Genomic DNA, 14,107 nt, shown 5'->3' on the forward strand with positions numbered 1-14,107 from the left:
TTGTGGTTTCCTGCCTTGTTAATTTTCCCCATTCTCACTGGTGTGAGGTGGGATCTCATTGTGGTTTTGATTTGTATTTCCCTGATGGCCAGTGATGTGGAGCATTTTCTCATGTGCTTGCTGACAACTTCTTTGTAACCTCATTAAAGACCTTCAACTGGCACCACCACCCTGCTAAGCCACTCCCAGATTCCAACTCTCACAAACTGTGTGATATAATAAATGTTTGTTCTTTAAAGCTGCTAAATTCAGGGGGTAATTTGTTTTCTAGCAATACAGAACTAAAGCAATCAATTTTACAAGAAGGGTAGGCTTCTTCCCAGCCCAGAGGGCAAGTCTTCACTGAAGCAAGATAATCATGGCAATCTCATTGTCTATGACTACATTTTGCATAGTGAGACATTAGCGTTAAATATGCTAGAGAGGGCTGCAAAGGTTTCCTCACTCTGAGAATGTCACACATATTATCATTTCTGCCCCAAAAAGTTGTTATCTGGGGGTGACCATATGGCTCAGTCATTAAGTGGCTGCCTTGGCCTCATGTCACTATCCTGGGGTGCTGGGATCGAACCCCACATCGGGCTCAGTGGAGGGCCTGCTGTTCCCTCTCCCTTTGCTGTTCTCCCTACTTGTACTCTCTGGTTCTCCTTCTGTGTCAAATAAATACATAAAATCTTAAAATAAATAAATAAATAAATAAATAAATAAATAAAAATTGTCTGAATATGACACCTAGAATTGTGGCAGCAATTTCGAGATCATGAGAAAAGGCAGGAATTCCTACATATGTGTAGGAACACAGTGTGAACAATGAAGTGCAAAGATAAAGGAACCCAGGCCCCTGATAGATTTGTGAGGTTATCAAGCCCTGGAGTTCCCTGAAACCCTGAAGTTCTTAAGGGGTGGGGTGGGGGGAGGGTAACAAATGTCTTTAATGCTTAAGCCCCACCTAATTAGGCTTTCTATCACTTGCAGCTGAGAACACCCTAACTGGAAAGAAAACTCTTGTATTTGTCAGTTGGCTTTGCCAAAACAAATACTATAAACTGGGTGACAAACAATGGAAATCCATTTCTCTGAGAAGTCTGAGATCAGGGTGTGAAGCATGTTGAGAATGTAATGAGAATCCTCCTCATAGTTTGCAGATGCCTGCCTTTTCACACTGTCCCCACACAGCAGAGAGAAGAGGAGGGGGATGAAAGAGGGATGGAGAGAGTTCATGCTCTTCCTTTTCTTATAAGGACGCTCATCTCATCATGGGAACTTCACACTTATAACCACTTCTAAACCTAATTACCCCCCAAGGGCTCTACTTCCAAATACCATTACTTTGGAGGTTAGGAATATAAATGTCCTTTTTTTAAATGAATTCTATGATTGCATAAAATTCAAAGGAATTTGGAAGAAAATTTATCTATTTTTTAAAAGATTTTATTTATTTATTTGTGAGAGACACAGAGAGAGAGGCAGAGACACAGGCAGAGGGAGAAGCAGGCTCCCTTTGGGGAGCCTGATGTGGGACTCAATCCCAGGACCCTGGGATCATGACCTGAGCCAAAGACAGATGCTCAACCACTGAGCCACCCAGCCATCCCAAAATTTATCTATTTTTGATGCATTTATAAGCTAGTAAAATTCTTGGAAAATAATCAGATAGCATCTATGAATATTTTAAAAGCACAAAGGCCAATCAAATATATCATTTCTAGGAATCTTTCCTATAGAGAATTTTCTAAGTGAGTAAAAAAGTATTTCTACATAGTTGTTTTTCAACATTGTTTATAATATAAATTTAATTAGAAGTAACCTAAATGCCCAATCGATAAAGGGATGATTAAATAAATTCTAGTACATACAATTCTGTGTAATTGTTTAGAAGAATGAATTATATTACATAAACTCACATGGGAAGAGCATCAATGAAAACTAGAGGGAGAAAAGCTTGTTAAAGTCCATTTATATATGGAGGTATGTGTAATGTCTGGGAGAATATACACCAAAGTGTTAAACTGTTATCAGAGAGATTGAACATTTTTTATGTACCTCTAAATAACTTGAAATATTTCAACAAAAATGTTGTTTTTTTAAAAAGAAAACCTGATTGAAGTATAATTAATATAGTGTTATATTAGTTTCAGGTGCACAATATAATGATTCAGCAGTTTTATACATTTCTCATCACTCTTCATGATAAGTCTATATTCTTAATCCCCTTTATCTATTTCACCATTCCCCTCCCCAAAAAACCTCACCTCTGGCAACTACCAGTTTGTCCTCTGTATTTGTTAAAACAGAATAATTTTCCTGATTTTAAAAGAATTTTAAAATAAAAATAATGCAATGTATCTATCCAAAATTAATTACTCAAGTTAAGGATATGTACAGTGGTCTACATAAGACATAGCTATATCTAATTTCAGAGTTATGTATTAGTAATATTTTTGTCAGGTATCCCTGCTCAATGTAATTTTTAAAGGAAATCTACTGTAAAAACTGCACTGAAAATAAGATCCATACCCCCACTCCTTCCATAATTGCAGCCACTCTCTTTTTCCATTACCACCCCCACAACACAAATAATTGGATTAGCATCCCCAAAAAAAGGAGCTAAGGAGAATGTAGAAAAGGTAAAGATGGAAACGAAGTGGTCTCACCTATGATCATGGGAAAAGCAATCAATCAACCAATAATAAAGATAACTGTGCGAGTCTTAATTTTGACCAAAAATCCATGAATTTTTTTGATAGGAATTTGATTTGAAGTATTATTTTTCTCACAGTGGTTCCAGAACAGAGTTTGCCCTGGTTAAACAGCTGCTCTCTTTATCCCTCGGGCTACCAATGACAAAGAAGCCTGGACACAAGGGCTTGCTGAGAGCCTCCAAACCAGAATGACCTCCCCAGGACCCTGAATCTGCAAGAGCAACCTTTCTAAGTTTCACCTCCTGAAACTGAATGACTTTGCATCATTCCCTGAAAGAGACCCCACATTTGTGGGATAACCATTCTTCTCTGATTCCAAACTGCTTCCAGAGCAAATGTGCCCCAACATGTCATATGAAGGAGGTGAGTACCCTTACCCAAGAGATGGTCAGTAAATTAAGAAGTGGGCAGGTTTTTGAGAGCTTTCAGAAATGAAGTTTTCTAAAGTGAGAAAATTGGCTCTAGATGGCTGGAGGTGGAGGACTTAACCTCCTTTCCTTGTTAGTTTTTCCTTTCCTTCTTTTTACCACGTTAGTATCCCCACAACACTCCTTGAGGAAGTAATGCTCATAAACAAGACATTCTTGTTATCAGCCTACCTGTGTGTAAGCAACCTGTGTAGTCACTATAGTTCCCTCTAGACAGACTGGGAGGTGCTTGAGCTGCTCTAGCCTTTCCTCTCCGCTCACCTAAAGGAGGTAAAGACTGAAGGAAGCCACAGCTCCCTTCATGGAGTGACTGACCACAGGGTTCTGTATGGCCCACCTTAGGAACAGTTTGTGCAAATCCCCAAGGAGCTTTCAAGTTTTTTCTAAATATAAAAAAGTTTGTTAACAGTGAGACACATAAAAATAAATCAGGGGTGGGGGGCGGTTCACCCCTCCATGATGTGATTAATGTCTGAAGCTACTCAAATTATGGTCTAGTGAGGAAAACTTCAACAAAAAAATGTCTCTTGAATATTAAAAGATTCTATTTGTTTTGTAATCTGCATTTTTATTCCCCAAGGGCCTCTCATTCCTGGTCTAATTCTGCAAGATTCTATCTTTTTTTTTTTTTTTTTTTTTTTTTTTAGGCTGCACATTTTGACATTTTGATGTTAGTATCAGCCTTATTGATGAATAGTCCCAAGTTTGGAAGTATTTTGAAAGCTGCCCTTGTCTGCCGCAGTAGGGATGCGCAAACCTGGTACGTCAATCCTTTGATGGTGAAAATCTCTGACAGGGTTTGGACATTCACAGTTCTGCTTATATTATTCTGCCAAATTGCATCATCTGAATTCAGCAGTTTAGCTTTTTCCTTTCTATCTTTCTTCTTAGAAAACTTTTTTCTTTCTTTTAATCTCTTTATGCCCTTAGAGCAAATTTTAATAGTCACCTAACCAAAAGAGAAGATACTTAAAACTAATAAAAGAGGCAGAAAGACAGATAGTAGAAAATGGGTTTAATCAGAACTCTCTAAGGCAAAGTTTCTAAAACTTGATAAATCCATGGAGATCTTTAAAAAAATTGAACTCTATTGTTAACTCAAAATGTTTTCTAACTTAATGACATGAGCGATGTATAAACATAAAATGAGGTATGAATTCTTTATACTTATATTCCTTATGTGAATTTTATTAGTCAACTAATACTGATTGCATAAATGAAAGCACCAAAGATCTCTGTTGCTTGCACATTAAATTTTTTTTTTTTTTTTTTTATTCACAGCTGGGTTTGGCTGATGTCAGGTAGACTAGGTAAAGACTAGCCCCAGGTTACAAGTAGAATCAGTTCTCCTCAAGTCTTCATTTTGAGATCAGAGGCTACACGGAGTATGGGGTTTTTGTTGTTGTTATTGTTTGGGTTTTTTGGCTCTTTGAGTTTTGTTTAGGTTTTTTTAATGATGTATTACTGGACTAAAGAGGCAATGCCAAACCATGCACACATATTTAAAGCCTCATCATGTTTATTAACATTCCAGCCAGGTCCAGCTTCAATGGGGCAAGGAAATATCTTAGTTTACTCTAGTCGAGGTACTGCAAAGTCCCAAGGCAAAGAGCATGGATGAATAGATCTATAAGAGGAAGTATATGAAGAATTGAGAATGACAGCTGCTTAATCCACCACAGTCTCCTTCAAATAATAATTATTCACTTTGCTCCCTTTTGCAACATACTCCCCCCACCCCTGCCTCTCAAGACATTTTAATTAAAAAGTCTCATCCAGTCATAGCATGGGGTTCAAAGTTCAGGATCTGTGCTTTACCCTGGGGCCAGATGTGGCTCTTCCCAATCTAGATATTTACAAGCCAAAACAAAACCAAGGAATCTGTCACCCTCTGCCAACATACAATCATAAAACAGGGACAAGATTTAGCAGTAAACTCTCCTATCTGAAAAAAGGGAAGATTGGAAGGCATATGGGGTCAACTGGTCCACAGACACTCTGAAACAGGGATATATCAGCCAGTTTCTCCACTAGGGTAGGGAACAGTCCTTTATTTGGGCCCTGGCTCTGCTCCCTGGGACAAAGGGCCCAGTCCATTGTTCTCCACAGCCCTGCTCTGCCTCCGGTGTGATTTTTCTTTCCACCCTTTGGGGCCACATCTGAAATAGTATTGCCGAACATGAGCAGTTCTCTCACCCACTTGCTACCCTTAGAAAGTTGGGATCCCAGAGCTTTTTGATCCATCTCAAAGTCAACCTCTTCATCTAGCATGGCAGCACTTTTGCAAACATGGCTCTTGAAAACCTGTTGGATTTTTGATGCCGTTAATTACAGCCACTCCATGTGCCAAAATCCACACTGTAGTTTTTGTGAGGCCTGTCTCCTCTCTAGACTTAATTACAAGTACTTTGAGTTCATAATCACTTTTCTCAAAAGTCATTTTGTCCAGGTGAAGGTATCTACTGCCAGACATTGCCTTAAGGTCGGTCTTAATGAGGTTGTGCCTGGATTTTGTCATTTCTGTGAGGCTATTTTTTAGTAGGTCTTTCAAATACAAGGTGTTTTTAAATTTTATCTCTTACTGAATGGAAAGGAGAAACAATTTTATTTATCAACCCTACAGCTTCTGGAATTTCTAGGTTCTCTACATCCCCTCTCAATTTTGCCTGCAAAGTGGCCAGTTTTTCTGAGCTCATCACTTTCTTGTTGTACCTTTTTGAATGCAGCAAATTACAGTCCTGTTCACATTATCAAGATTCTGATTGAGAACCTTTCTGTCTGCCACAGGTTCATTAAGTACTTTTTTTTTGCCTTTGGGCCACTGAAAGCAACGGTTTTGCCAGTGTTTTGCTGCCACATAAACAGCTTGCCTCTTTTCCAGCTTCCTACGGCATTCTGCCTTCTCTAGTGAGGGGTGCTGCGAAGTCACAAGACATAAGCTTGGCTTGTAGAACAGAGAATGCTGGGATAGAGAGAGATGAAAAATTGGGAAGAATGATATAAATCATTCTGATATACCGCCCTGATATAAATCAACACATTTTGTAAATTTGTTTAAATACTCACAAAAACAACAAACCTCAAGGAAATAGCATTAACAATGTGATGACTTTTTTTTTTTTTTTTGGTTTATATCAAATCACAGCTCAAATGTTAATACTGCTTCTAGGCGTGTTCTTTAGAATATGACTTTACCACCATATGCCGGGTGATGACTCAAATCTCAGCCCAATTCTGAATTTTAGCTCTTACAAGTCATCATTTAGTTCATACAGTATGAGATATTTTGGCCTTCACTTGGCTTACAACATGTCATTTAAAGATCAAGTCTGACTGCATGCCTTTCTCACTAGTCTACCTCAATTACAGTAGCATACAGTCATTGACCTCTTGGTTAGAATTATTTGATTATAAGATAATCTTCCTGATGATCTAGAACATGCCCCTGTGTTCCTTCAGTGCCAGCCAATTGTTAGTAATGCGTTGGCCCAGGAATGCCCGAGGCCAATCACCTGGGTCCATATTATTTATGCCAAGTCCCATAGACATTTCGCTGACCAGAGTCAATGGTGGTGGCTGTACCAGCCTTTGTGTTTTTTACATTTGCAAGATGCACCTCAGTGGCCAACGATAAGGGAGCACTGGGGTCCTGGAGGGTACACAGCACATCAAGGGCCATATAGTGAGGTCATGGGTAGAGAGAGAGGGAAGAAGTGTGGATCTGGGGGCTTTTGACTTTATGGCATCCAAGTGTGGTTCCCTAGGGTTTCTTGGTCACTCTTTATTGGAGAATTTACAGCATCCCAAGCAGGAATTGGGGTGCAAGAAAGAAAAATTGGGTTGACTCAAGCAATCATCTATCTAGGTGACACAGAGCTTTCTGAAAAGGGACCTTCACAGGTGAGGGCAGCCTAACTCCTTAGCACAGTTGTTAGTAGCTGTGTCATACAGCTGGCAGTATGTTATTTTGAGATGGACTTATTTGAAATGAATACCTCAGCAATCAAAAGCTTGATGTCAGGCACCTACAGTACAATCAAAAAGGTTAATGTCAGGCACTCACACTATATCGTGTTAACATTTTCATGCTATTTTTGGTATGAAAACACAAGCATTTTTCAATCTCAGCACTCACATATGAGTGAGAATATGGTCTATAGATCCCCAAGCGAGAACACTGATCTGAAGGGTTATGGGGGGATTTTAAATAACATGACATTCTTTAAAGAGCTTAACCCAATACTGAGTAAGTGCTCAGTAATTTTCAGTTTCCTTCTCTTCCCTTTTCACTTTATAGATTAGACTTTCATAGTCCACAGTGAGCATTAATTTGTTCAGCGCTGCCTTCAGGTGGAACATCTGCATAAATCTAGCTTTGTGAATATTTTTAAACTGAGAGATTTTCCATCTGTTTTGGAGTTATAGCAGTCCACATTATCCTCACTTGAGCTCTTAATGATATATGTTGTGATGGAAACAAGACGTCTTAACGTGTAAGTATTCACTGCCTCCCCAGTCCTGTCTGTGCAGATTCTACCCTTCCCCCACCACCTTAAGCAAGTCTTTCTTTGCCAGTCTAGTTCTTGGTGTTTTTGTAATGCAAAATTAGAAGACAGGGAGAGCAACTGGGCCAGAGCTGCAAGTGAAGTAGGGAAAGGATATTTGCTTTCTGGGTCAGCCCTGGGTTCTTTCTTGTGGAGAATCCAGGTAATGAGCAAAGCAGAAATGAAACCATAAAAAGAAGCTCAATTCTAAATTGATCTAAATAAGAAAGAGCTTAAGGTGGGGGCAGGAGGAAGAAGACAGAAAAGCCATAAAAGGTGGGTGTCAGGGGAATTGGGGGATTTTGAGAAGACTGCAAAAAACACGGAGTACGAAAGAAGTGTGGAAGACAGATAATATTTTTTAAAGTATTGTTGTGGGTTATGGCACAGATCTCCCTAATAGTTCTTGAGAAATGCACATAAAATATTAAAATGTCTTTTAATTTCTGTTGGGCTACTGGAGTATATATTTCTTCAAATGGAATGCTATGCTAAAATTGATTCATCTGAGCCCTGTACACACATATACACACTTTATATTTGGATCATATACAATCCTTCCTAACTAACAGCCAGGATCCGGTTACATATTCTCTTTGAACTCAGCCTGGGGCTCTATCTGATCTTTTTCCCACCCCAACCTGGGCAACCATCTCCTTCCAGACTGTAAGAGAGAGAAATAATCTTCTATTATATTTGAACCAATGATTTATGGAAGTATCTGTTATTGCAGCTTAGCCTATACCACAATCAATACATTTAGAATATGTTGCTTTCAGTTTAAGGAATTATTAATTAATAAATAATGTAACTTTTATATACCACTTTCCATATTATGCAAATAATATGATGTTCAGTCCAAAAGTTCAGTCATCAGAGAAGTGCCATTCACTGGCATGAGAATTCATCTCTTCCTGTATAATATGTTGTGATTGATTAAAATAAAGTTCAGATTTACAAAACTAGAATAGTGAGGCAGCTGATAGCTGTACATTCTTATAGCATTTATTCACTTATTTAGTAAAATTTTGAATGGTTTCCAGTGTCCAGTCCAGCACAAAAAGAACTTGGAAGTTATCTCTCCTATCCACATAAAAATAGCTGAATCAACAACAATTCTGGGATCCATTAGAGAACTGAGGTCATAGGGCAAACCCCTGCCTCAAAAATTATAGAGACAGATAGGTGAATCCCACGCAGGAAAAACCTTCTAGAGACCCATTTATGGCATAGGAAACCTAAATTGTAATTGACAAATTGCTGGAGGCTCTGTGCAAATTTGAGAATTAAAAACTCCAGAGTGGGATCCAGCCTTGGGAAGGTGGAATGAGTTTTATCTCCAAAAGCCCTACCAGGTTCTCATAGAAAAGATCAGAGGAAACTCTCCACTGTGTCTGGCAAAGAACCATAGGAAATATAAGAAATATTGAATTCTTACTATGTAATGTACCAGGCAATGTATTTGTTGGAGTTACAGTGATGTTAAACAAAAGCTCTCTCTTTGTGGAGCTTTTTTTTTTTTTTTTTTAAACATTTATTTGAGTGAGAGAATGAGCAAATGAGGGGGAGGGGAGGGAATCTCAAGCAGATTCTGTGCTGAGTACAGAGCCTGATACAGGACTTGATCTCATGACCTGAGCTAAAACCAAGAGTCAGATGCTCAATTTATTGAACCACCCAGGTGCACCTCTCTTTGTGGGGCTTACGTGCTAGTGAAGAAATAGGACAATAAACAATAGAATTTCAATCAGTGATAAGTGGTATGAAGAAAATAAGGTAAAGCGAGGCCTAGAAAGTGATCAGGGAGGAAAGTACAGCTATTTCAGATAAGGTGGTCAGGGAAGATCTCCCTAAGAGGTGGCATCTGAGCTGAGGTGTGAATGGATTAGAAGCTTGCTTTGTAAATGCAGATAGATCCATATTCAGTCCATTAACATTCTTCCTTCTGACCTTCTAGACATTCATGGACACCATGGATCCCAGAGAGAAGCTGACAGAACAGTCTGACCTCCAATGTATCAGTGAGGTCAAACTGCTTGATCTCTGGTGCCTAAGATTATTGCAGGGAAATGTTTGATGAGGAAAAGAAAGTAATCAAATTCCTGGATGAGTTATGCAATAGGTCTGTTCCCCCCAAAACCTGTCAATCTTTCAAATAAACCCTTCTGAATTTTGTGATCTATTTGTTGAGATTGCTTTTCATGAGCTGATTAATTATAGTATATTATGATAATGTTCTTCATTAGGTAGAATGTTCTGTGATTGATTAATATAGCTCCCATTTATTTGATTAATATAACTTTATTTCTATTGCTAGTCAAATATACTATTTTCAAGTGGTTAGATATAGTATCTGTAGTAATTTTTTATTCAGAAATTGGGACCCCTTGTGCCTATTTTAACATCATTTCTACCCCACTCCTATCCTCCATTTATCTATAAAGTAATACTCATTTATCACACAGTTTTTTATATTTTTAAAACCAGAGGAGGGGGTACTTGAAAAGCCGAGAGTAATGGTTTACAAACTGTGCACCCGGAAGTAGCGATGTAGATTTGCCTTGGAGGCAAGTAGAAAGCAGAGAGAAAAGGAGAGGCAAAGAGGCTGGCATTGGAAGAATGAGAGGTGGAGACTGCAGGACTTCAGGCCCACATTTGTCAAGAGAGCCAGGCTATGCTGCAATGACATACGATCTCAATGGTATCCTATCATGAATGTTTATTTCTCTCCCCACAAACACCAGCATAAGGCAAAAGACCTCTTCCATCTAGTAAGCGTAGGGTCCAGCTGTCATCATAGTGTGATGCTATTATGTATCAATACACAGACTCCACTGTCTGTAATGGGAAGAAAGGAATGGAGGATCCACAGGGGTTTTAGGGCCGGAAAGCCATCACATGGTCTCAAGCTAACTTTAAGGGAATCTGGAAGACCTAAGCAACCACCTGGAATACACAGAAAGCCCAAAATATTTCTGCCAACAAGCCCTACCGCCACTTTGAGGAGGGTAGCTATTTATTTATTTACTTATGTATAATGTTTCCAAGGGATATTTTACCCTGAAGAATGCATTTTTCTAGCTAAAAAAAAATATATATATATATATATATATAAAGGCACCGATCCAAAAATAAAGTGATTATTTCAAGGGGCGCCTGGGTGTCTCAGTCAGTTAAGTGTCTGGCTTTGGCCCAGGTCATGATCTCACACTGGGCTCCCCGCTTCTCCTTCTGCCTCTGCCCCTCCCCACTCCCACTTGTGCTTACTCTCTCCTTCTCAAATAAATAAAATCTTTAAATAACACGATTATTTCAAATCTAAGATTGCCTCATTCTGGTATGTTTCTGAGAATATCAAACTTTTATGGTTTGACCAAGATCAGGAAGACTATTGATAGATGATATACTGACTTGTCAGAATTGACAAAAAAGAACATCATCCCATGTAGATGTTGAGCTTCTATTCTAGAACAATAGTCCTAGGACAGGGTATAAAGTATTGGTGACCACCATTCATTCCACCCCTTTTCTAGTTGGCCTTCTCAGGTCATAGAGACTAGAAACTTAAGATCTACATTTTCCAGACTGCCTTGCAGCTTGAATTCTGAATGTGATCTAGGCTTGACAAATCAGATGTACTCTGCGGGAGACTTGGCATTTGGAAGTACGATAGAGGCCTTGCCTCTGCAGTTTTGATATGTCTTCTGGTAGGCCTCCTCACAGAGACATTTGAGGTTTTCCATGCTGCCCTCAGCTGTTCCAGTGGAGTGGGGCAGAGGGAGAGAGGAAATCTAAGCAGACTCCACGCTCAGGATGGAGCCACAGGCTGGGCTCAATCTCACAGCCCTGAGATCAGGACCTGAGACAAAATCAAGAGTCCCATGTACAACTGACTGAGCCACCCAGGCACCCCAATCTAAATGTTAGCTTGAATTACAAAATATAAAAATGTATTTGGTTTATGGTATTTGCAATACTGCATTTCCACATGTGAACTTTCTTTGTATAAAGTAATTTCATATATTCATGTTATGAAAAATTGGGACACCTGGGTAGCTCAGCAGTTGAACGTCTGCCTTGGGCTCAGGTCACGGTTCTGGGGTCCTGGGATCGAGTCCCCCTTTAGGCTCCCTGCAAGGAACCTGCTTCTCTCTCTGTCTATGTCTCTGCCTCTCTCTCTCTCTGTCATGAACAAATAAAATCATTAAAAAAAAAAAAGAAAAAGAAAAAATAAGTAGAGAAAAATAATTTCATCAAAGGGGAGTAAAATAAGTCTAAATCTAGTTATAAAGTGTGAATTAAAAATTCATAACTAAAGCAATCAGCAATTACAGGATAAGTCACCATTGTATATAGTATTCATATTTATATCGCAGTCTAGTCACTATGCTACAGAAATAGCTTTCTTATTTTGTTTTTACAAATATTTCTCTATACCCAATAATACCCTTAAAATAGTTTTTCCATCTCTATCTATGTCCACTGCTTTCTGTAAAGACTGTATCTAACTGGGTACTATTTGTCTTTCTAGGTTAAGAAGAAAAGTCTGAAGTAAGCTATAACTAAGTTTCTTTGCAACCTTGCTCTTCAACGTGTGGTTAAAAAAAAAACACAAAGCAAATAAACAAAAAAAAGCAAAAATAGACCCATAAATACAGAATAAGCAAACTGGTGGATGCCAGAGGGCAAGGCAGTGGGGGGAGGGGCAATGGGTGAAGGGGAGTGGGAGGTATATAGGTTTCCAGTTACAGAATGAATAAATCACAGGTATGAAAGTTACAGCATAGGGAATGTAGTCAGCGGTTGTAACAGTGTTGTATGGTGACAGATGGTAGTTATCCTTGTGGTGAACATAGGATAATGTACAGAGTTGCTGAATCACTATGTTGTACATTTAAAACCTTATGTAACATGTGTGTCAACTATACTTCAATTAAGCAAGCAAGCAAGACTATGGTCCTTGAACCATCAGCATCACCTAGGAGCTATTAGGAATGCAGAACATACCCAAATGTATGCATTAGGGATTTGGAGCAGAGCACAGATGTAATCAAAAAGTTTAAAAGTACAAACTTTGAAGAAAAGTTAAAAGCTTCTAGAATTAAAATACTTAAAGGAAATTGAAAAATAATCTTCTAACCTTTGTCAGAGATGGTTTCTGGCTATTCACACTCTCTAGCATCAACCAGAAAGTAATTAGTTCCATATAAAGGATGAGAGTTTCAGGCGAGGCATAAAATTAATAATGGAACATCTCTTTATTTGAGGGTCTTTAAAAATATATTGGGTAGAATCCCATCATGATCTAATTGTGGCCTTGACTAGATGTGGAAAGATAGATTATATAACTCTTTAAGGTCTTTTCTAACTAACAGTCAATGAATGGTCTCTGTATAAATAAAATTCCATCGTGAAAATCAACTCAAGTACCTCGTACCTTCCGCCATGCTATTTTCCAAGCTTTGGCTGGAATATTCAGAAATACTGGCAGCTATATTACCTCTTCTGAAGAAAAAATAGGGAGTACAATTCTTGATCCTTTCATACTGGCAGTTTTAAAGACTTTTAGTGCATTCCTCATACTTACTTGAATTCATATTCTTATGTACTTAATAAGTTATTTTCCTGCCAGTTTGACATATTAACTCATGTCTGAATTAAAGGCCTTATTAATGTCTGAGTCAAGAACAGGAAGACTGATCAGAGATCTGTTGCTGAATCCCATGTGGTTTCTATCTGGTAACTTTAGGGTGGCCAGCCATCCCTTTTTGCCTGGGACTGGAGTGTTTACCCAGACACGAGACTTTCAGTGCTGAAGTCAAGACATTCAGTAACATTACAATTCAATAATACATCTTTCTGTGAATGCATGCATGTATGCATGCTTATATATACCCCGCTCACACACGTTTGTCATTTTCATGTTCTTCTTGGTTTACCGCTGCGCCACCCAGGGATCCCTGACTTCACTTTAGAAGACAGAATAACAAGCAAATAAATATATACCTCTTTCCAATGTATGTGCTATGTGATGAGCTGCACCACTAAGCCAGTAGTCAGCTGTTTATCAACTCATTTTTTAAAATGGGTAAGAAAAAATCTGAAGTTCCATATCTGCATTGTGAAATAAAAAAGAAAAATTCTCTAAATAGAGACATCTTATCTTGCCTATGGTACAAGAGAACAGTTAGTGAAATGGTGCCTCCCTTTCAGCCTTGTAAATCCATTTTTCCAAGAGTAAATTCATTTTCATCTTGTGAGGCTGACAGACTGAACTTCACACACTGCAACCGGGGAAGGGCAATACTCTGAGCCAGGTGGCTCGTCATGTGTAATGAAAGGGATTTTCACCATCTTGTCAATCTCATTTTTTCAAAATATTCATAAAATTGTAGAATTGGCTGTATCTGTTTCTCTTAAGTAGCACTTCAGT

General features: G+C 38.6%; 1 long non-coding RNA gene across 1 annotated transcript; it reads left to right on the forward strand.

Moving 5' to 3' along the window:
* The first annotated feature begins 2,755 nt into the window (after positions 1 to 2,755).
* On the forward strand, positions 2,756 to 7,577 carry LOC119878582. The gene is made up of 3 exons (XR_005387023.1): positions 2,756 to 3,065; positions 3,778 to 3,890; positions 7,428 to 7,577. It is a non-coding gene; the product is annotated as an uncharacterized LOC119878582 (long non-coding RNA).
* Positions 7,578 to 14,107: the final 6,530 nt, after the last annotated feature.

The sequence above is a fragment of the Canis lupus genome, unplaced genomic scaffold (genome assembly GCF_011100685.1).
Source record: "Canis lupus familiaris isolate Mischka breed German Shepherd unplaced genomic scaffold, alternate assembly UU_Cfam_GSD_1.0 chrUn_S174H334, whole genome shotgun sequence".
Lineage (NCBI taxonomy): Eukaryota > Metazoa > Chordata > Mammalia > Carnivora > Canidae > Canis > Canis lupus.